This window comes from Bacillus rossius, chromosome 7, assembly GCF_032445375.1.
Source record: "Bacillus rossius redtenbacheri isolate Brsri chromosome 7, Brsri_v3, whole genome shotgun sequence".
NCBI lineage: Eukaryota > Metazoa > Arthropoda > Insecta > Phasmatodea > Bacillidae > Bacillus > Bacillus rossius.
Genome location: NC_086335.1, coordinates 46,616,632 through 46,641,251, shown reverse-complemented (window position 1 = coordinate 46,641,251; position 24,620 = coordinate 46,616,632). Strand labels below are relative to the sequence as shown.

Below are 24,620 nucleotides of genomic sequence, written 5' to 3'. Positions count from 1 at the left end.
AAATGTCATATTACTTAGCTTTGAATACTTGTATAAGTCAAGCCTGTGAACTGGTATAGCTGTCATGACAGTTGTAGTCGCTCGCGTGAAAAAAGAATTTAAATCCTCGCGGCGTTTAAAGACTAGAGCTTGTTAGTAAACATGTGGTTGCATCAAGGTACAGAACGTCTGGGAGATATGCGTTATGCCTTGACATGTCAAAAAATTGGGATAAAAACTACAAAATAAGAACCAGGCTATAGCAAAACGTTGGAAAAAAAATCCAAGATTGCGGGGCCTAACCGCCCTTGTTAAAGCGAGTCCACTCCCGAGTCCACTCCCGAGTCCAATATCTCAATGAAATATGCGTCTTATTGGGGAGAGCAGTTATCACACTGGGTATGAGGAAGCTTGGCTAGGACTACCTCCGCCAACATGACCTGGCGTCAGACCGAGACCTTGAACGAAGGGGACTGCTGATTGGCAGCAGGGTGTATGACAATAGCTCGGTCGCCCGCCACCAGGCGAGCACGCGTCCCTGGTTATGCCAAATACAAATGCGGATACAAACCTTAATTCGGACCACGAGTCCAAGAACCCAAACAAAGCAAGGTAGAAATTTGACCGAGTCTGTGTAGATCTATGAAGTTCATCCTAAAGGTCACTGAACCCGCGAATTTTTCCGGTGCCTAGCCATATCGCCCCCCGCATGACTGAGCCCAGGGTATTACCTGGGCCCATATTAACTATTTATAGTCTAGAGTTGATATAGGAGAGTTTAGACTTCGGTCTGAGACGCACTTGGAGTCTTCCCTAACCCGGACACCTCCCAACCCGGTAAACTTAGAATAAGTTACGTTAGGGGAAAAAAAATCGCATTCGTCCAAAGGGACGGGAAACCTCCCCCCCCCCCCTTTCCAGGCGACCACTTGGTGGTAGGGGGGAAGGAAAAGGAGGGGTAAGCCTTCAAGGTCACGCATCTACTTCAAGTGTGGGACGTCGCTGATGGCTGCCGGCCAAATATTTTCCTTCGCGGAGGACGGCACGAGCAGCACGAGGCGCTTCTGTCCCCTGACGTGACCAGTCTCCCAGGCGACTCCTGCTGTCACGGGCCGTGGCAGCTACTGCACTAGCATGGGCCATACGGGACCTTCCCTCCCCAGCCCAGGTGGCATGGCGAGGTAGCGCAGTGATAGTCGGCAGTTCTGATTTCTTAGAGCAAGCCCGTACAGTAACGTAGTATATTACGAGGAAAATTAATTGGAATCATCCTGGAATAGATTTAACTAACATGTGGAGCGCTAGCGTTGTAGGATGATTAGCGCTGGCAATCAGGCAGTGACGTATTAGTTCATGGTGAAATTAATTGGCATGACATTTGGTCAGAATTCATCTTGAAGTAAACTATCAGACTTGCTTGACACGGTTTTTGGATTCTTGAAACATCGCAATTGTAGAATCAACACCGTTCCAAAATAAATATTTTTTTTTTCCATTCAGATAGTTATATTACATCATTTTAGCAGACACTGGCGTAGGCTATCAAACTATAAACAACAATAAATAAATTCCACATCGCACCTTACTCGGTGGTGTGACACGATAAACGTCGACGACAATACAACATAATCTGAAGCGCGGATGCATTAGCCTGGAAATATAGTAGAGTTTGTATGCACTTCGGCCATATCACAGGGTCTCTGGGTTGTCTTGAGGAGTGCTAGACATGTAATAGACTTGCCACCGATCCATCGTACTGCCATCCGGGGCAGGTAGTGTGTGCGAGACCAGAAAAACCGAAGTTTCTGTAACTCGCCTGGTGCATTGTGAAGCAGGTGCACCCCCGCACACTTTTGTGAGAATCACTTGCATCAACGCGGCGGGGCGCGTGTCTTGTGGGACGGGTCTGACACACGGGCCTGTGTGTGTTAGCTGGCTTGTAGTGTAATGCTAGAAAAAGTCACGTGTACCTGTCGTCTGCGGGGGAGAGAAGCTCCCCACCAGTTAGATCGGCTAACTGGCGTAACATACATGGATAAGCGCTTTGTAATACTCTTGGGATGGGGGGGTTCCCTTGAGTCAACAACAGGTTTGCCTTGTTAGGTTAAGGGGGGAGTGAGTGGCAATGATGCTGGGATGAGTGGCCTCAAACCTCTCGCTGTACCTCCTCCTCCTCAAACACCTCCAAGTCGCGTTGAAATGGCGTATCCATTTCCCTGTGGCTCTAGGGAGCTCGTGTTGTTGGTGGTCCAGCCCTCACCAGGGAGCAGTTGCCATCAGTCCAACACTTTAAACAATTACGAAGTCGTAGCTGATCTGTACCTATCTCCTGATGGGGTGACACCATAGACGATATGTATAGATCTATTCATTTCTTGTGCGCAGAAGACAATCTTTGGCTTATGATTTCCCAACATAATGTAAAAAATTTTGAAGATGGAACTGAAATACTAATGGAAGATTACAGATATTTGTAAATTTGCGCGTTTAAATCAAAACCACTTTAACGCTACAAAAAAAAAAAAACGTGTTCCCAGTAATACTTTCATTTATTCTTTGTATCGTCCCAGTACCTCCAATCGTCAAAGTTATTTGTAAACCGTTCCCTGAAGAGCTTTCTATTATCAACTGCGCACATTAATAAACATAATAATTCAAAATGAAGTCAACTTATTTAATATTCGATTGTATTTTACATGGTTAAAAAAATTATGCTTGAATGAAATATCAATTGAAATATAAAATTATGTACCTTTTTTTTTTTTTTTTTTGGTAAGAAATACTCAGTATTCTCGAACCACGTATTTTCTATATGTAAAAATAACCATAGCCATGTGTTTGTATAAATTTACAATATATTTCTTGTAGTATTACAAACTATTGCATGGCAAATGATTTTCAAAAGAATCTTTTGTAAAAGTACCTGGTTTTTTTCTGAGCAGAACTGTTGAATTCAGTTGATGTGACTAGGCCTAGTCGCTTGTTCACACGGCTACTCCTACACACACACACCAACACACACACTATTATTAAAATTATGGATAGACGTAATACACCATTTAGAATTTTTTTTTGAAAAGGACTATGATATTATATTTTTTTCTTTAACAATGGCATTGTTTGTAGTAAGACTTCTCTAGCATATCTTAAATTTATATTTTAATATTATTTCTCGTATAGGTGATTTTATTTGATTTTGTCGTGTTGAACCTTCAGCCGAATTTTGTCGGTCGAATTCAGACTCAGCCACCATAACCTAATTCTCTCCAGTTCACAAGAGGTAATGGTGGCATTCCGTGGCCTGAAACTCTTCGCGGGCTCTTGGTTCGATACCCAGTTTCAGCAGTCGGATCACGAGGAATGCTCAGTTACGGATGGCAACGATAGGTATATCGATATATCAAAAATATCGATATTTCAAGTTCAAAATTAGATAATTTGGTATTTAAATTATGTTCCAGTAGTATGAATTTTGAATACAATAATATTTTCAAGTAAAAAATATTTTTAATATAATTGTTTGTGAATAAATTTGGAAGAAAAAATAATAATTTTCAATTTGTTTTATTAATCATTATTCTTTTTTCTACAATACACGTTTGTTGGTTTATTTTTTGCTTAATAACTTCAGAAGCCTGTAGGCTAACAATAACAAAAAATAAAAATGACTTAAAAATAAAAAAAACTTGGAGAAAAACTATAGGGACATAAAGCGAAGATATTAATGAAAAAATAGAAAAAAATATATATATTTCTATTCATTTTTGCTGAAACGAGCTATACTTTTACTAGGTAAATCTTTTATATTAGTAAACGTTTGTGTATCATAATAGACCGATGCATCGAAAATGTTCATATTTTCAGGCCGAAATTTTATCGCTATCGATATCATTCAAGCGATATATCGAAAGACCGATATACGGATGCGTTGAAAGGTTTTGCCATCACTAAGTACAGTCGGCCGCACACACTGTAGCAGTGTTGTCATTATAAGCCAACTGGTCTGAGCCATATGTATCTGACTGAAAGAAAAAAAAGGGGAGAGGAGTGAGGAAAGGGGGCAGGGAGCTGGCGAGACACAGTGAGGAAGCGAGATGGGAAACAAGAAGGTCGTCTCGGGGAGAGGTTCAGAACCTGTTCTTCCTTAGCGGCGTGACCTTGAGGCTCACGGTGTCAAGTAGAAGAATCTCCCCCCCCCCCCTTTTACACATACATCGTTGTCCCCCCCCCCTTGACTACCCACCCCGACGTCTGGGGTCTGCCACCCCCGCTGGCGCCCTCTGGAAAGAGCGCAGACCCCGAAAGGCCAGCATTCCAGACGATTGAAACATTTGTGAACTCTTTGTAACAGTTTGTTGCGCCACGCGCTGCCCGTCGATCCGCGATCCAATGATCTTAGTTCAAGAATGATCCTATGATCATTTCTCTAAACGTTGCGCCAAACACGACGTACGATCTTCGAGCGCGACGAGAGTAAATTTTCAAGGCCGAATAATGATGCAAGGTTTTTCGCGGAACATTGTTGTGAAACGTTTCTGACACGAAAATGACAGAGAATAGATGCTTGGCCAAAGAGATATAAAAAAGAGCACTATGCTATATATGTTGCTGGGCTCGTTTTCGATCTCCTCTTTGTGCGATGATTCGTCCCCCACCAAATAAATATATATATAACAGAGAGAGAAAGATGAACAAAATAAAAAGACAAAGATTGTAAGCATGCATTCGTTTCAGAAAATAGATACATATAGGTATCCTATACAGTCAGCTGTGAATGCATTGAATTTTATAATTGGTACCAGCGCGCTCACACTCCTCCTTGTTATACCATCAACGTAGAGAGCGCTGTTGAGACAGTCTCTGCATTTCCCGTTTAGATAGTGCTACCTGTTATGAATTTCATGTTTGGTTCAGAGATTTCACCTGTTTCAAACGGAAAAATTGTTTAGAGAAACATTAACACTCTCAGTTTTTTTCTTTATGATGTGAGTATTTCAACAGTGAGTAATATTTATAGTTAATTAATCATTATTAGGAAAGTGTCTTCTTTCTCTCTTTCTCTCTCTTATGTTATTCTTACGAATCGAGGTTTGAATCGCCAAAGACGTTTCACTTACATCGCACGTACTGAGTTACACATGTTCTTTTTTTTTTTTTAATACTTGGAAACAGTGCCGAAGAAATGATTGGACTATTTTCTATTGTTTTGAATTCGCTGCAATTGCTAGAAAAAAATTGAATTTTTGATACATTGTTAAATTATTGTTACGACGAAGGGCCGCTGGACAGTCTACTGGGCCTCCTAGCGGTCAACTGGCCCAGCTTAAAAAAAAAAATAATGTTCTGTCACAAAAATTTTTTCAATCGAGAAAAGGTGTGCGTGCATCTTCGTAATTATCATCACTCGCACGACTCTTTACACCCATTATATTACAAAAGAAAGAATATTTGCGTAAAATTGTTTTGGCAAAACAACAAATGAAAATGAGGTATCAAGTTAAAAAATTTAGAACTAGCCCTTAAAAAAAGGTAAAAGTTGAAAAAAAATATATATATTCAACATGGTAGTTGAGACCGAGCAATAAATTGTATTCGTAATCAGACACTTTCAATAAATTTGGAGCGGTTTTCAAATGGCGCATTGACATCTGGAGCCAAATTAAGAAAACACAAAATTTCGATGTTAAACGACGAGAAATTATTTTAACCTGAAACCTGTTCCAAAATTAAAAAAAAAAAATTACTTTTTTCGGTTCATATCTCTCGCCCAGAACCCACCACGCTGTCTGAGCCCTACAGTCGAGTTTACGCCAAGTGCGACGCGCAGAACAGCGCTTCTCTTCGCCGGCCGATGTGGAGCGGCGTTCTGTAAGGCGTAGCCGAAGGTCTCGAGCGAGCTACGACGGCGGCGCCACGTGACGTATATGGTACGATACCTCTCTGTCCCCCCTCCTCCACTCCCCTCCGCCACTCCCACTACTGTAGCAACAAGTTCTCTCGAGCCGTCCTTTTCCGCTCGGCGACGCATGCGCGCGGCGACCCCTTCGCTATCGCCGTATCGCTCTCGCTTCCTATCGCCCTGCCTCCCCTCCTTCTCCGTCTGCTCTTTGATCCCCTCCCTCCCTCTTTCACTCTCTCTCTCTCTCACTCTCTCTCTCTCGGAGGCGGTACGTGCGCGTGTGTGCAAACATCCTCTTGGTTTAACAACCTTGACAGCTCTCCGCCGCCTCATTGGAGCACTAACAGCCGCGTGGGCGACTCTTCTCCGCACGGAGTCGCCCCGCGATACTAGCCCCGGAACCCAGGCCCCACGATTCAAAACATCAAAACGATTCATTTTATTTTCTCGTTTGATTCGATATGAAATGCTCGCACTTCCAAATGCATAATATTCGATTATAGTATTCAAAGTGTATTGTAGCTATTGCATATCACCTTCGTGTTAACCAGGGGCGCAACAACTAAATTTCTAAAGGGGGGGCAATATACCTTTTTATAAAGAATCATGGATCCCCCCCCCCCCTATTGAAGCGGGGGTCCGGGGGTCCTCCCCCGGGAAAATTTTTTTGTATTTCAAGGTGGAAAATGGTGCTATTTAAGCAGTTTTATTATCTAAAAATTGATTACACAGCACTTTCTTTGCCCCCGTTTGCCCCCACTTCAAGGTTTCAGAGGGGGGAGGGGGGGGGAAAATACCCTTACCCCCCCCCCCTTGTTGTTGCGCCCCTGGTGTTAACTATTATCTTTGAGGTTGTGTTTCGTAAAAAAAATCTAAAAATATTAATAACAATTTTGTAATTAGACGTACTTTATTTTTTTCTACGTGTTCACAATGAATCGCAGAACGACTGTAGTTCAGACAGCGGAACATTCTGAAATTTAGAAATTTTTTTTGATATTGCAATTGCACTGAACAAAGAAAATTCCCTAAAAGCTAGAAATCAAAACTTATTTTATAGTTGTGTTGTAATATTTATAACTGTTTACGAAACAGTATTCAAGAATTTTCGTAAAATCTAATTTAAACACCATAGAAATATTTAAAAAAAAATTGAGTTCGTGACCGACCCACCCATTGGAAGTGATACTTCATAGATAAAGGGATAGAAAATGTGCAGCATACACAAGCATTTGAAAAAAAAAACGTAAACGTGTGTTATAAAGTACGTATAGGAAGTTCACATTGGATGTTCACAATAATTGTAACGAACTTGGCGACTTAACCTTCAAAGTGTTTTACAGTTGTCGGACTCTCTACTTTAGTCGCTCTGGGTGTTACATTTTATTTAAATCCGCTTTTTTTTTTGTCGTGCTCTGATGAAGGCATTGCCTCAGCATACCCTACCTGTTGTAAAGAGGTTGCCCTTAAAAAAATTCCCTCTCTCAGTATTCAAATCCGGTATTCGTATACGATAATATTGTGATGTTTGTACGTATTTGAATTCCATTCAAAATAAAAAATACTATGTTCGCAGAGGCCTAATTGGGCTTATAAGCTGCGGAAAGAATGCATTAAACGCAAGTTGTAAAAAGTTAAATGACGAAGGATTAGAATCACAGTATAAAATAACGCAAGAAGCAAAAAAAAACCGCATGGCCATTTTTTTTTACCTTCTTGTGTTTCGGCTTGCGTTTCCACTTTCAGTTTGTGAAGTGCATCCGAAATAAAGGCACAGGCGTTTTGCGGGCTAGAAAGCTACGACTTTTTTTTTTTTAACGTGTATCACTATTTTCACTTGTCAAATTTTCGTACAGTGAAAGCAATTAACACTTTAAAATTAAATTGCACGTTGAGAATTCCACATTTACAACTAAAAAATAAGTCGCGTAAGGTAAAATATTTCCTATAGTTTTAGAATTTCAAGTTTTAGAGTTAGTGAACACTGCGACTTTCGTGTTTCATAAATTTTATAAACTTACCGCGGTTATCTTGGCGTTTGTTGCGATCTTGCACTAATACGTTTCTTGCGAAGTTTATTAACCTAGCCTTAGTAGCACTTTCCGTCGTGGATGGGTAGTCTTCTGAGAGCTTACTTTGCTTACACGCTTTTCCAGTTTTAGCGTCTTATAAACGGCACTTATTGTCATGACCTATTACAATGGTGACATTGCGACCTCTACCGCACTTTGCACGTCACCACAGCTAGAAGACTAGGTAAAAATTATTGAATAAAAATAAAAGTATTTGGTTTGTGTGAAATGTAGTCGTTATAAATGAGCAGAATTTTATTTTATTCTGCGAATTCGTACTCAGAACGTTTATCTGCGAGGCAAATAAAATTTTTTGGTCACCAGAACTGAACACGCTATTTTTTAAATTAAATTTGTCAGCAGAGTAAGTTCATATGCAAGAATGTTTACGCTAATACTATAAAATAAAAGCTCCGAGTGTTAAACAATAATATCAGGCTAGAAAGTGCTGCATTTAAAAAAACGTGCCTACATTGTAGCTGCACGCATGTGAGTGTAAAAAGCATTAAAATTACTGAATATTTATTCAAACTTTTTTTAAAGTATTTCAAATAAAATTAGGAGAGAATGTAAAATATACCCTCACCCTCCCGACGAAATCAATAAAGCTTCACATTCCTGTATTGCACGTGCTTTAATATGAACCTGCGCAAAAAAAAAAAAATGAAACACTCATATATTTTCTTGTGAAAACATTAAAACGCAAATAATGTGGAGCTTTCAAAAAGAACAGAAAAACAACATTTTTAGACTCACGTGTGATTAATACATAGGGAGTGGAAAACTCGCGGTTTCAATGACCTCTAGGGTAGACGCCACGATCCTATGAATGCTTGGGAAGATTACAACTGCCCATTGATTACTTACTCATGACACCTGTTAACCGGGATGCTTGTGATTCGTAATTTCTTTTGTGTTTTTTTTTTTCATTGGCTCAGAGTCCTTCAATTAACTGTGGTTCAATCTCTGAAGCAGCATGAAGGTGAATGAGTTGAGTTTCTAGAATATCGTGAAATGAATCCGCAAAATTTTCCGGTCTCTATCAATATGCTTACTGTGTTTCAGCCATTTAAATCAGAAAATGTTAACGTCTTGTCAAATCGAACGGATTGGGAGCAATCTTCAGTTTTTTTTCCAGTTTGAGAGATTTTAATAACTCTAGGACCGATATTCCAAGACACAAAAATAAGGTTTTAGATGTTTAATATGTAGGGACCGGAAAAATTCGCGGATTCAATGACCTCTAGGATAGCCTCCATTATCCTCTGCATTTATCAAGTAAACACGCATGTTCATTGGGTACTAAATTGTGAGGCGTCTCCACTGGGTAGCTTGTGATTCGATGCTTCTTTGGTCGATAGTCACTCATTGGCCCAGAGAGCTCCAGTTAAACTACGAGCCAATAGCAGAACCAGCGGAATTGTACACATGTTTGAATTTCAGCCTATCACGAAATGAATCCGGGAATTTTTCCGGTCTCTATTAATATGCTATACCTATACCCGAACCGTATTCCTGGTGCACGATAAGACACGGCCAGTCCCTTATTTTTAGGCTACGGATTTTGGTGTCATATCCGTTATCGTTCTGTTTCCAAAATTATAAGCATGCGCAGAGCTCACTTTTTCGTTGGTTTCGTCCTGTTGGCTGAACCGCATCTGTAGCCATTAACTCGTATATAGTCATTTTTTGATCATCGGGGCGCGTACCAAGCGTGTTGGTGAGCCAAATGAAACTTTATGATAGCGAAACTACCCTGGAATACATTTTGTACACTTCAATGGTAATAAAAACAAATAATCGCAACGTTAAAAGTATTTGAGAAAATTAAAATTACTCCATTTAATTCGCGCGATAGTGCTACTATCTGTAGGATATTTGGCGTAGCAAATGTATCGATGGTTGCCAAACGTCCGCTAGAATGCATTAAAATCGTTTCAAGCCCCGTACAGTTTATTTAAACGGTTGCTTTTTTCGTTACCTAAGAGGGATTGATTGGGTTTGGACACGTTCTGGAATATGTATGGTCTGCGAGTTAGGTTACAGTTGTATCCCAACAAGGTAGTGCTTATTCGCTACCTTACCCGAATGTCTTGGAATACCGCCCTATAACCCAGAAATTTCATGCATTATTTTGTCAACCAGTTAGAATGCAAAACACCTGTACCTTCGAATTGCTTTGAAAATGGGCTCACAATTGTGCCACCACCACCCTCTACTACTGTGGGCCGGTCAGCCAATAGTTAGCAGTAGAGATCAAAGCAATGAATAGGGCCAGTGATTTTTCACGAAAAGATTTTGAAACTATCTGAGAGGCAAAACAGTGAGTTTCGTGATCGGTTTGATTAATTTCAGGCACACGCCCACTGTCGCCACACGAATCACAACAGAAGCAAACGCGTCATAAATAGAGACCGGAAAAATTCGCTGATTCCTTTCGAGACAGGCTGGAATCCAAACTCGTTTAGCTTAATGCTGCATCAGTGATTGGACCGCAGTTTACCTGAAGGACTCTGAGCCAATGGCAAACATTCAACAAAAGAAGTATCGAATCATAAGAATCGCAGTAAACAGGTGTCCCGAGTCGGTAGCCAATGACCAGGTGATAGTTGCCCGAGTACATAGAGAATCGTGGAGTCTATCCTAGTGGTCATTGAAAACGCGAATTTTTAAAATGAATCCGTGATATTTCCGGGATCTCAAGTGATGACTTTGGAGCATGACTGGAATGTCCATAGAACGAAGAGGCTAGTAAGTAAATTCCTCGTTTGTGGCAAGACACAAAGCAAGGAACATAAAGAGTCGCAACTCAATGATATCTATAACTAACTCTCTTATTTACTTTGAAAATCAGCGAACTGTGTGGTGTTTATAAGCAACCTAACAACTTAAATATTCTTAAATTTTCTGAGGTAAATATTGGAAACCAAGATTGTATTTGTGGTCGTTCGTTGCTGGGAATATTCACCATATATGTTTAAGATTAGTTATTTTACAATACGGAACAACCAAAAACCTTATGTTAAAATGCTTTATATTTTGTTTCAAAAATTAAAAAAACTGCATAGCCGTGAAGCATGTGTTGGAAACCACATTTTAAAATTCAATAGCAAAAAAAACAAACAAAAAAAAACACGACTACATGCTTGCACATGTGCACATGTCAGCCATGCTTGTTTCACAGCATAATTTAACGTTGTCAAATCTTATTCCAAAGTATAATATTTTGCCGTTATACTAAATACGCCACTCCGTTAAGTACAGCATTCCATAAATTCTGACCTAAGAATGTTTGTGAAATTTAATTATTTTTTTAAATTTAAGTTATTATGTTTAAGATAATTCTATTTTTTCCCCTTTTGTATCGAAAACTTAATTTTTGATGTTTTGGTATTTTTAACCCGCACAGCTATTTAGTGACCATATCCCACCTGTTCAGTTGCGTCCCTTCCCCCCCCCCCCCCCCCCCCCACACACACACACACACACCAAAAGCTTTGCAGCGCCTGTCTTATCTGCACGCCCCTCTTCCCAGCCGGCTCAGCTCTGAGCTCGGTTCCGCCTCTGTACCGAGGAACGACAGTTCACCACGGCACACGCTCCTCAGCCTTGTAGTAGGCTACTTATCTGATCCCAGCAGGGCGTTCTCGCAACTCCGTCGCACGTGATGTTCGGCCCCGCGAGTCTGCGAAGTGATAGCGAAGGATTATCCGAGACGATAAAAAGACATCGCACGCTTATCGCGTGCCACCAAGGGCAACAGCTATTTGCCTGGAATAATTCTTGCGTTAGCCTGAAAGCTAGGTTTCATAGCTTCGTGATTTTCCAGGGAACAAAAAAAAATTATAGGGTACCAATGTAAGGGGGGGGGGGGGGTAAGCATAGTCAAGTCTTTCGGGATTGGAAAATTATGACTAGAGACCGTAGCAATTCGCGGATTCACTTTGTCGTGAGGACTCTTGACTGGTGAGATCTCTTCAGACAAGAAAGTATCGAATCGCAAATTACCAAGTTGAGTCGTCTCATAAGTCAGCAACCAACGAACAATAGACATTTGCTCAAATATGGATAAGGTTGTGAAATCTGGCTTGGAGGTCAGTGAATCCGCGAATTTTTCCGGTATCTAATTAAGACTAATTCTATTTAAGTCCAATGCCATGTCGTAAAAATGGTTCACTGCTGACTTACACAAACGCTCTTCCTGTTAGCAGACCGATGAATTTACATCCCGAAGGGGCAATTTTATAACTCACACTCTTTTCCCTTAACAGCCTAGAATTAGACTGCCGATATAGTAGTCCAAAATTGAAGTCTTCTTTAGTTGCATCTGGATTGGCTACATTGTTACTCATATAGTTTGTTTTCACTATCGCACAGGCCTGCTGAATAAATTTACAATTGCGATGATTGCTGTGTCACTTATAATAATTAAACAATAGCGCGAAAAAAAATTGGTTTTCTGTAAAGTCGGTTTACGGACGATAGTTTAACGTGACGTCATAACAAAACATTGATGAAATGATTGCATACTTTTATGAATAAAATTGAATAAATTTTTATTTAATAATAAAATAATAAATTACTTTAAATTATACTAGTAATCAGATTTATAAAATGCAAGAATAATTAACATTTATTGCCGAAATTGTTGTTGTAATAAGCAATAAAAACCACATTAACTTTTCACTTCACTTTATAAACAGTCGACGAAACAGTTCACGTGTAGATGTAAGTGCTGCCGCTGTCTTTCCTCTCCTCGGACGCATAGGTCAATCGAGTGGAAGAGAGATATATGCGGCGCAAGCGTACAATGAGCGTAACGGGACACAGCGTAACGGAACAATGTGCGTAACGGGACACTTTTTCGTGCGTGCAGCCGGCGTTCATCGATTTATTAGACGTTGTCACGTCAAAAATTCTATTTAATTTGAAATACCTAACAAAAACTGCCAAAACCTACAATTAAACAAAAGCGTCTAAATTAGTCACAAGTGGCATTTAAAAAACACACTTTTTTTTTCCTCAGTAATTTGGTATGTATCCACTCCAAAACTACCTCTGTCATCCAATCGTCCCTAGATTATTGTTCATTATAAATAGAGAGAGAAAGACAAGGATTGCTTAGGACAGTGGCATGAAATATCAGCAGACATCACTACTATATACTACTAGAACAATTGAAATGAAACAAAATAACGCATTTTTGCAAAAATTCAAATTTTAATTTTTATAGATGAGAGGTATGATTTTAATGATTTGATTGTCAGTTTCTTCACAAACCAAAAAAGCATCTATGATTTGTGGGAAGGCAGTGGTGGGAGTAAGGTTAGTTGATACTAAAAAGACTACACTGTATTATTTTTCTAGTTTTACAAGGAAAAACCTTGGAAACTCAGTTACCAATGATATCACTTGTAAAACTGCAAGAACTGAGTTATGTAAAATTTAAAATGGTACAAAGCTCTGCCTTGCAATTTTACAAGTGATATAGTTTGAAACTGAGTTTTCCAAAAACTATCCTTGTAAAATTATAAAACATTTTTTTATAGTGCAAACAAGATTCAAACTGGCCTGCTAGATGTTTTAATTCTTGTAATTAATTGGCCCTCACTATTCAAAGGTTGGCCAACCTTGGCTGAGGGTTTTAGATATGCTTTTATAATCAGATAATGACAAAGAGAGAGGAAAAGTGATTTTACTGTCATGAGCCTCTATGACTATAATTCACAAAATCTTGTATACTGCAGCGATGTACAGCGGGAGATTCTCTATGTTTAGCGGAACAGCCGCATTGAATGGCCACTTTAGGAAGAAAAAAAGGGTGGGAGGGCGCGGAGAGAAAAGAGAAAGGGGTGTTGGAAAGTTCAACGTGGCGATTACAGACATCGGATGTAGCGTAATGCGTTATGCATTGCTCATTCTCCTGACGATGCCGCTACATGTACGTGCAGTTTTGTTAAGAATCTTTACCAGGCGTTTCATGTCTAAAAACTATTCTGAAAACAAGCGGTTTTTTTTGTGGCTATTTTCACTCATCCAAAATACAGTTTAAAAACGAATTACGGAAACAAAACTATGCACTTATCATGTTAACCTGCTTCACTACCGCAAATACACTCATGACTAGCCCAGACTTTGCACCACTGAAAAAAATTACACAGTTAAGTTTGATGGCCTCAACAGAATGCCATTGACGAGTTCCCCAGACTTTATTGGTTTCCTCGTAAAAACATTTCAAGACATCAATTTATAGAGACAGGAAAAATTCGCGAATTTATTTCGCGATAGGCTAAAATACAAATCGTTATACCTCAGTGCTGCCTCTGTTATTGGTTCACAACTAACCTGGATGACTCTGGGCCAATGAGAAACACCCAACCAAAGCTTTATCGAATCACAGGCTGCTACGCTGGAACGTCTCACAAGACAGCAGCCAATGAGTGGGTGGCATTCGACCGAGTGTACGTAGAACTATGGAGTTCATCCTACAGGTCATTGAACCCGCGAATTTTTCCTGTCCCTATCAATTTATCCAAAAATTCATATCAAAATACAAAATGCTCAGCTGTCAAACCGAAGGAAGTTAGCTAGCAAATATTGTATGTAGGATTAAAATTTACAACTCGGATCATTATTTTCTCCGACCATGAGGAGTGGCCTCCCCGATGTTTAAATTTATTTGAGGAAAGATTTCATTTTGCCTGACTTTTCCAGGCTGTCCAGTGTTTTCCAGACATGGGATGGCGGGTTTATCGGCCCGAAGGCCGGCCAGGTCCGTCGGCCGTCACGGTGGGAGGCGTCGCCACTGCCCGAACTGGCGCGAACTGGCCGAGGTGGGACGAAACTGCAGTGGCTCGTCCTTGCCTTCCGCGGTGTGCGGGTGGAAGGACAACATTGCCCGTGGTTCAGTGAAGGAAACATCTTCGACGCCGGCCGGCCGAAAATCGAACCCGGAACACTCGGCCATTTTTTTAATTAATTTTTTAAATTACAATTTTTCTTTTTTAAGGAAATTTAAACACCAATGAGTAGGGCCATGCTGTTTTCACGAAAAGATTTCTAAACTAACTGAAAGTTAAAACACTGTAGCATCGTCTGTGTTTCGTGATTGGGTGAGTTTCTCCCAGATACACATCGATTGTAACAACACCAATCACAGTAATTCAGTGCGAAAGCAAACGCGTCCTGAATTGCTCGGTTAAATAAGACAACGACTTCTCTCGCATACGGACGCCAATCACAAGGAATATACCACAGGTTCGGGTATACCTTGTCGCAGTCTATTAAGCGTTCAAATCTTTTCGCGAAAAATGCCTGCCCCTACCAATGAGCCAATCATTTCCACCTTTATGACCAAAGACAAGAAAAACAAATTTGCGTTATTATTTGGAGAGAGGCTGGTCTTCATACCATTATACGTACACTTGAACTGCATCCTCATTGGACGATATGTAGTTTCTATCCGCTCCTAACAACCAATAACAACATTTCTACATTAAAATGAGCCAATCACGTGATTGCAAAGGTAAAATGTGGCAGTAGCCAATGGGCAATGTACTCCAACATATTGGTGTACAAGTGCGTGAGAAGCTAATCTTGGCAGGGGCGCTAATCTGTAGGATTCTTAAAGAGGGGAGGGGGGGGGGGGGGTTCACGAAAATTTTCAAGATGGGGAGGGGACGAGAGCTTTGCGCGTGGGATACACCGACAGAAGTCATCGTGTGTTGAATACTTCCCATATTTTTTTGGCTTACATGCATGCTAAAAGCACAAAACTTTAAAATATATATAAAGTTTTTCAAGACTTTCATAAAAAAAAAGATTTTGCATTTACGTTTATCAACCCCGTTTTATAGTCACGTTTTTGCAGGCGCAAGAAGGTCCCCTTAGTAAGGGACTTCTTTTATCATTGCTCCCCCCTCACACCACCATGTTCTAAGCCCATGAAACTTGGTCCCAGAAAATAACGTGAATTTTTCAGGTCTCTTTTTAACACCTTCTATAGATACATTCGTTTTCTTAGTTTGAGCAATTTTGTTTTAAGTCCTTAACGTATTTTTTGTGACCGATTTTAGGCGATAATACAATTGCCTTGCCCAGGACGCGAAACCAGAATCCTCTTCCCCCCCACCACAAAACCAAAAGCCGGCGAGCATACGACTACGCTAAGAAGATCGGCCAAACGGGTCGAACTACTTGCCTCTGACAACTCTTGTGAAACTGCACCAGAGAGTATGTACGAAGCGAACGGAATTCCGTTGATTATGCTTAGAGACCTGTAAAATTCGCTATTTCAAATCCCTAAAGGATAGACTCCGTGATCCTCTATGCAATCGTGCAAATTACATCTGCTGATTGGTTACCGACTCGTAACACCTGTTGACTGGAATGATCGTGATTCGCTGATTCTTCTGTTAAAGAATTTTCATTGGCCCAGAGTCCTTCAGATAAACCTTTGAATATATATACTGTATAGAAGTCGCGAGTGGATAGGATTTACTCTGCGCTTTTCAGAAGCGTATGATGAGCAGCTTGGGAACTTCACCGCTGCAGTGCGCTGCCGTAACGCCCTGTATCGTCTTAGTTGTTATTTACACGTTAGAGCGCAGCACTGTCGCCCGCTGTCATTCCCCGCACCCCCCACCCATCATTCACTGCATCTCAAGGTCGTTCAAAAGGAGGGGGAAGGGGTGTTTGAAGAGTTCGACACTTGTCCGCTAGGGACCACCACAAGTCGATGCCCTAGAGATGGTGGCGATTGCGGCGGTGAATTAACCAACTACCTCAAAACCGTATTAGAAATTTTAACCTGGGCTGGCGACTTCTATACAGTATATATATTCAAAGGATAAACTGTGGCCCAATCACTGGAGCAAAATAGTGTCAAAAGTATTTGCACTCTATCCTATCGCGAAATGATTCCGCGAATTTTACCGGTCTCTAATAATGCTCTTGGTAGGAATCAAGAGCCCGCCCGGTTTCATGTATATTTTTTTCTTCTTTTCCTCAGGAGCGTCCTTGAACGCAAAGCAGACGCCGCAGCGACTGCTGTGTGACCCTGTAGCGACCTCGGGGACAGACGGTTGATAATGTATCTGCGGAGAGAGGGGTGGATTATGGGGGAGGGGCGAACGGAGGAGACGGCTGCAGAAGTGCGGTGCCCTTGTCGACCGGGGCTTCGCTTGGCAACACCGCCATGGGCTAATCCACCCACCTCCTCCCCCTTACCACAGGCGCGTGATAACGGCTGATAGCGTCGCGCAGGTATACATCGCCGCAGATTCATCCTCGCGACCTTCGACGGGGATTTCCATCAACCTCTGCCCCTCCGGCCATCCTCCCCATTCCCCTCTCCTACTATCTCTTTGATGGGTCGTCGGCCATAAATCCGTAGGAAAATATCCAAGGACACCCTTTTGCTGTATGTTTCAACTTTGTAGCATTGTCGTGTCGCGGGAATCAAACGCATCCTGAATGGCCGGCCAATCACAAGGGAACAATGCCCAGCGCCGGCTTACCTTATTCCAGTCTAATGAGGGATCAGAATTTTTTTTTTTCGTTAAAATACATGCTCTTAATTATCTTACGTTATGAGAAGTTACAGTGGATTGCACACAATCTTGGCTCAAAACATTTTCGCGATAAATCATTAGGAGCAATCATTATATATATAATTTCAGAACAATTATTAGACTGCAATAAGGTATGCCTGCGCCCGCGTTTTCTTCCTTGTTATTGGCGGCCGTCTGCAAGAGAAGCCATTGTCCTATTTAACCGAGCAATTCATGCTTACACTCTGAATTATTGGGTTTGGTGTGCTAAACACGTGACATGTACCGGTACCTGAAAGAAGCTCGACCAATCACGAAACACAGACGCTAGTACCGAATTGTTTTCGCGGAAAAATACATGCCCCTATAAACAGGGACATGTATATTCCGCGAAATGATTTCGAGACCAGTTGTGTGTTAAAACACTGAGGAATATTCTGTGATTCGCGAATGTTTAAGTTTAAGTTTCTTTCAGGTGCCATGTACACTGTCGGCACACGAATTAAAATTTTGCTGTGAGCAAGCAAACGTCAATATAGTTTCAACGGGAATACCATATATATAAATTAAATTTAAGCCGCCATAAAACAGGAAACACTATACTGAAATGAAAACCGACAGTAACGAGAAACTCTGACCGAACTAAAATTGCCTGCAGCGCACACAAAAAAAAAATCTATACTTTTACAAATTATTCCTTTGGAAACCAGTTGCCGAGAAATAGTTTGCAATACTACAAGGAAGAATATGTAACTTTACACAATACGTGGCAATGGTTATTTTTGCGTATTTGGAATTCGTTTATCGAGATAAATACTCACTATTTCTTACGAAAATTGGCGCATAATTTTATATTTCAATTGATGCTTCTTTCAGAGCATAATTTTTTAAGTCACTGAAAAAATAAAGATTTTTTTTTTTTATGTTTTAATACTGGAAAGCTATTCAGAGAACGGTTTTTAGGTACTGGGACAACACAAAACATTAATGCCCGGGTAAGATTCCGAACCCAGCGCTACTGCGAACACAATTTTGTAGTGACACAGTTGTTTGCAATTAAATGTACAAATATACAAATGTATGTAATTTAACGCTGTTGCCGCAACGAGGCCGGCCCGCACGTCGCTGCAGGTGTGTCGTAACAACATGATTATTTCTGTTCCATTTACAAAAAAAAAAAATAAATTTTTTTATCACAGTGCAGTAATACGAGATGGTGTCCAAAGTCATCAGCCGGAATTATCCCGAGAAAAAAAAAATTCTAAGCGTTAGCGTCTCGATCAGTGCCGGATTACATAAGGCTGCAAAACAATTTAATGCCGGAGTAAAGACCTTTCACCGTACTTCTGCACGTTAGCGGCTCTTCGTCAGCCGAGTCGGTTCTACCTGTTCTGCCATCCACGGCGGGTGCTCGCGTGCGGCATATAGCCTATCGCCGCGAATTAACTCGACGGGAATGACGCGATAAAGAAGCGTTCTGCCACTCATCGTGTTTATCATTCAGCGAAAGAAAAAAAAACTGTGGGAAATTTTTTTGCTGAAGGCCGCTGTTTACCGTGAGCACTTGCGGGCATGACTAATCGCGATTCGAGTGAATGCGCCGTGCGGGACCTACGTTTAAATGGCAGACATTTCCCTCTAACAGAAGCCATTCTAGTATTTACTATAAGGTCTAGGAAGTATCGAAAGATGAAGTAGCCATACACAATAAATAGTCCCCCAACCTCGTTAGGACACACTAAAGCCTAATGTTCTTTTATATATTCTAGTATGTCGCACTGAAGGGTACGCATTTGTGGCCATCACAAAATGTTTCATCAAAATACACCTCACCAAATACCTACTCTGTCGCGATGAGTGGTAACATAAATATTTCTCTGTCTCTTTAACAAGCTGCAGCACACCGTGGTATCTACAAAGTTTTTAAAGTTGTTACCATAGAATAGTTGGCAGAGTGTATGTTAGAGAACGACTACCTATTATAGTTGTTACCATGGTGCGACTTTCGGACAATTTTTACATAGTGTTAAGTTGCATGGTTCATAGACCCCTAAAACCATCGTCAACTCAAAAGTGTATATATATAACGGGAGTTGTATCGTGTTAAAATATTATATATATGTATATATATCACATTATTATGTCGTAATTTTACACAAATCACTTCAAAACTGATAGATAAAAATATAGTAATGGAAATTCTCAGTCGAATGAGTAAATGGGCGAAATCCTATGAAAGGATTAGAAATGAGGAAGACTTTTTGAAAAACCAGAAAAATATTGCTAATAACTAGAGACCGGAAAAATTCGCGGATTCTTTTCGTGATGAGCTGGAATTCCAATAATTATACCTTTAAACAACTTTTGCTGTTAGCTCAGTGTTCGTCTCCACGGCTCTAGGCCAATGAGAAACCCTCAACCAAAGAAGTATCGAGTCACATGCAAACCAGTAGAGACGACTCGCAGGTCAGCAGCCAATGAACTGGCGTTATTTTCCTTACTATATATAAGACTGTATCCTACTAATAACTCTCATACTATGACAAATATAACATCCGTTTGAACTTATTATAACTCGTACGACGCCTCGCGACTTCCCTGCTCTGTAAACGACCGCGATTAACTTGCATCGGTTTCGTGTTTGCGTTGTTCCGAAGTTTACGTCCCTTGCGTAGTTTATTAAACCCGGCCTTGCCGTCTCTAATGACCACGTCGTCGACGGGAGGCAAAAAAAAACCCTACTACTCCGCCTAACAAAAAAAACTTTCTGTGACGTCGGTTCACCGACGAGCCGATACAAGCCCTTCAGCGTCGCATCTTGTCATCGCAAACAGTTTCCCCTGGGCGACGCGACACGGGGGCGTCGGTAGACGCGACCCTTTTCCGGCGATGACTTATCACTCCCCCCCATCCCCTCTCACGAGTACCAATCCCTCCGTCAATCTTCCCCAGGACGTTTGCACGCGCTTTCTCTGCGCTCTTCGTCGCCGACAGCGCCGAACTATTCTCTCCCCCACTCAGCCACTTCCTTTAAAAAAATTCTTGTACCCGTGAACATTTTTTTTTGCGAGGAGAATTCCCTCCTCCCTCCCCCATCCAAGCCGTAGAACCCGGCAGCACCAGTTAACACAAGACTCCACTTACTTTCACCCAAGGAGGAGCGATTTCCGCGTCGCTTCGTCGCGTCACGAGCGATTTGAGGAGAGATCGTCTTCGGGGGTCCCCCCTTCCAACTTCCAATCCTTTTTATCCCCCCCTCGGAACTTCATTTTTTTTATGGGTAACATCTTAGCTTTCGGTACAAGACATTTGGTGGGAGAATCTTTCATGAATGTGACGGAAGTCGAGGAACGGAGATGTGTAACAACCCCGGCGCTGCCATCTGTGGTGAATGGCGCGAACAGAAGTTCACAAAGCCAAAGGGAAACTTTGGTGTATTAACTGTTTAATGCATTTTAAAGATGGGCATAATTTTAATAAAATTCCTTGTCGAAAATCAACTCCAAAGCAAGGGTTTAGTGTGTTTTTTTTTTTCAAGCCTTTTTCGCTTTTATCGGAGCCGTTTAGTTATATAGTTTAAAATTTCGATCCGCAAATCGAATGATGCGATAGTTGACGTAGCTGCTCCGGCAGCGAATTCTAGCAGCGGGTGCAGAAACTACAAGCTATTTGCGTCCAGAAATATACTATAATCATTACGGCTCACTCGTGCGTTCACATTATGTTTAAGTGGGTAGTATCCTAAATTATTTTGCTTCTAATATTAAATTTATTTACAAAATAATATTTTATAATTATATTTAATTGTTTAAAGAGGGTTCTTTATACTAAACAAGTAATTATAAAATGATTTTCATGAAATTTAATAGAAATGTTTATGTAATTCTTAGCATGTAATAAAAGCATGAAATCATGTGTTTTTTTTTTACAGTTTTGGATTAACAATCCATACGTAACTTTCTAATTAAAACTCTTTATATGCGTATGTCATTCATTAAAATATAATAATGAGTTATTTCTTTAACCATAGAAACCCGAGTTTTTAAACGTTTTGGGGAAACCATAATTTTGATTGAATTTTAAAATATATACTACAAATAATGAAGAATTTTAAGATGAAAGCTAAATAACCTACGAACAGTTAATCTAAAACTGAATACCACATGATTTCGTGCTTTCAGTACATGCTAGACTGACATAAATTATTGCGTTAAAGTTAATAAGAACCATTAAATGAGGACATTTTATAAGAAAATATCTTCTATAAACAATCATAAATATGGTTAAATTATTTATTTAATTAAAATCCTGTGCAAAAAACACAAAAATAATACAAGCTATTTATTATTATTATTTTTGCTTTTTGCTAACTCCAGATATTTTTGGAGGAATATTTTGATAATGTTACGAAAGACTTTAATTTCTGTGCATTATCCAGCTTTGACTAATTGCGTTGCTGTCACCCAACTATAAGTTAATTTCCTGGATTTTCACGAATAAAAAAAAAATACAAATTCATATTAGGAATATTTTTCATGAAAATCTGCAATTAGTAAAAAAAAATTCAACGTGGTAGGTCTTAAGCACGAAATCTTCACAGTCGACATTGGCTCGATCACCAGATTGATAATCACCTGCAAGTCATGAAACTTTTGTTTCGTTGAAAACTCTCCTTTATTTGAGTCTTTACGTCGCCTTCGAACATTTAAATGACAAACAATAATGGCTAAAGTAAGCTGTATTTCCCTATTGGACATTGTTTGGATATTATGCACAAGAATCAAGGTGATTTTAATTCTAAAAAATACAAGAAAATAAATTTTAGTTATGAGCTAGAAGAAAATAATGATGTACAAATGGTGAACACTATTTAAAAAATATAGCTATATAACGAGTAACTGTTTTAAAATCTTGAACAGTTTCATAACTAAATGCATCCTACATAAGTTATACACATTCTTTAGTAGATAAATGTATCTGTTATCAAACACACACAATTAATTACGTTTCAAGCACGATAACGAATGCAAAGGTTTAGTTTCTCGTGAGAGAATAGATTATTATCGTTTATCATCGCGCTAAGTTATTATAAATAAGGCAATGTCTTAAGCCTTTCATATCTGAGAGCAAAGTTCGTACACACAGGAATTTGTAAAGGATTTGTGCACGCGATAGCAAATTTTTTTATCTATACATTTTCTTCCCTCACTTTCCTGCACTTTCTGTTTCCCAAAGAACGCTCGGAAATTTCGTTTCTTTCTTTCCAAAGAGCAAATTTAGTAGTACTAGTACAGAGTTGCCACTAAATTCTATCGAATCTTCGAATTTATTTCTTCATAGTCGATGTACAAATGTGCAAACTTGACTAAAGTGAAAGCGGTTTATTCATCCCTTTAAAATGCTACAGACTCATCATAACTCAGTAAATGAAATCTGTGTGGGAAAACTGTGTGATCATAGTAGGGACACACCGTACTTCATCGCTGAATTTTGTATAACATTGCAGTTCTACAAGTTAAATCAGTTAAGAATCACATTTACTGAATGTAATTTTTTGACATTCGTTGAACTGAACTTAGGTACTGAGTCCATTATTTTATTAAAAAATTGTTTATTTATCTGCAATAATTCTACGGAGTTAGAAGAGTGTTGACTAAAATACCCTAAAAATAGAGATTTCACTGGCCCAAGGAATTTGTGCAAGTAAGTGGGCAGTATGGTGAACTACAATTTGCGTACATATTAGATTATTTTATTCAGCTTTGTTGAATATTGAATATTGTGAATAACTGTTTGAAGGCGGACCTTCAACTTAGTAATCCCCATTTCTCACACATGTGGGGCTAGAGTCTGCAAATATAACGAATGTTTTCATGCACCTGCTTTAAACTAAGTGGTTAATGTGTAGAAAATGTATGGATATTATTTGGCTTTTAATTCAAGGCATACGCACGATATCCACTGCAATAGTTTGCTCAACCAGAAAAACGAACAAATAGCTGATGACAAGCAAAGATCTAAGCTATGGCAAATGTCGCTGTATGACCCATGCGAGTCTGGTAAGACCATGGAGGTTAGAAGTAAGGGGGAAAGGCGTTGGTGTGTACATTTTATTGCCAATTTAGTACTTGAAGTCAAAATGACTCGCGCATAGCAAATGACTATGCGCATAGCAAAAAAAAAATAATTTAATGAAGTTTAGCGTTAATTTCTTGTAGATGAGTTTTAAATAGGTACTACAATTAGAAGTAGGTTAAAATCGATTTCCAATATTTGATTACGTAGTTGGTTACAAGTGAAGCTTATAAAAGCGCATTAAAAAGTAATTTTATAATCATATGACGTGTTAGAATGTTATCACGCGTTCGAATCTTGGCTATATAAAGGCTTACGTAGTTGCTAGGTGCAACAAATCAAGAATACTTATGGATTATTTTTCAAGTACATAGTCATTTCTCTCAAGTCATTACTCAGATTCTCTAGAAAACAACACGCGCAACACCTTTAAAATGTTACGTTGACACTACCACCTACAAACGTCACATTTAGCAGCACGCCAGTAAATCATGACCGATAAGCTGCTATCGCGGACGGACTTTCACCTGGCGATATGACGTGCAGTGTCGATCAAGTACTTTCTAGAAACAGAGATAAACAGCGAACAACAGGTTCTCTGGCGAGTCTGGCGAAAGGGGCAAGAAGTTACAGAGTGGGGGTGTGCAGTCTTTGGCATGTTACGAGGGATTAGGCCTCGCTACCTTGCAATTTCAAATATTTTGATACAGCTACCCCATAAAGCTTCCATGCTAGTTTTTATTTGACGTGACGTCTAATAAATCGATGAACGCCAGTTGCACGCACGTAAAGTGTCCCGTTACGCACATTGTCACGTTACGTTGTGTCCCGTTACGCTCATTGTACGCTTGCGCCGCATCTATCTCTCTTCCACTCGATTGGAACAACCATCGATTTGACTTTTTCGAGGCACATTAAACTTGAAACACTCCCATTCGTTTCCTACTTTTTCCTATCATCGTCCTATCCTTAACAGAATAACACAGATTGGAAGAAGTTAAATAGCAAACATGTATAAAAGTTATAGTTAAAATAACCTGTTCG

General features: G+C 39.9%; 1 long non-coding RNA gene across 2 annotated transcripts in view; it reads right to left on the bottom strand.

Moving 5' to 3' along the window:
- Window positions 1-24,620, bottom strand: part of LOC134534453 (uncharacterized) — a 419,496-nt gene that overhangs the window by 83,956 nt on the left and 310,920 nt on the right. The window contains exon 2 of one of the 2 annotated variants that reach the window (XR_010075497.1): window positions 2,903-2,977. The exons of the other annotated variant lie outside the window; for it this stretch is intronic. This is a non-coding gene — a long non-coding RNA (uncharacterized LOC134534453). The remainder of the gene's footprint in view (window positions 1-2,902; window positions 2,978-24,620) is intronic. 2 annotated transcript variants of the gene reach the window in all.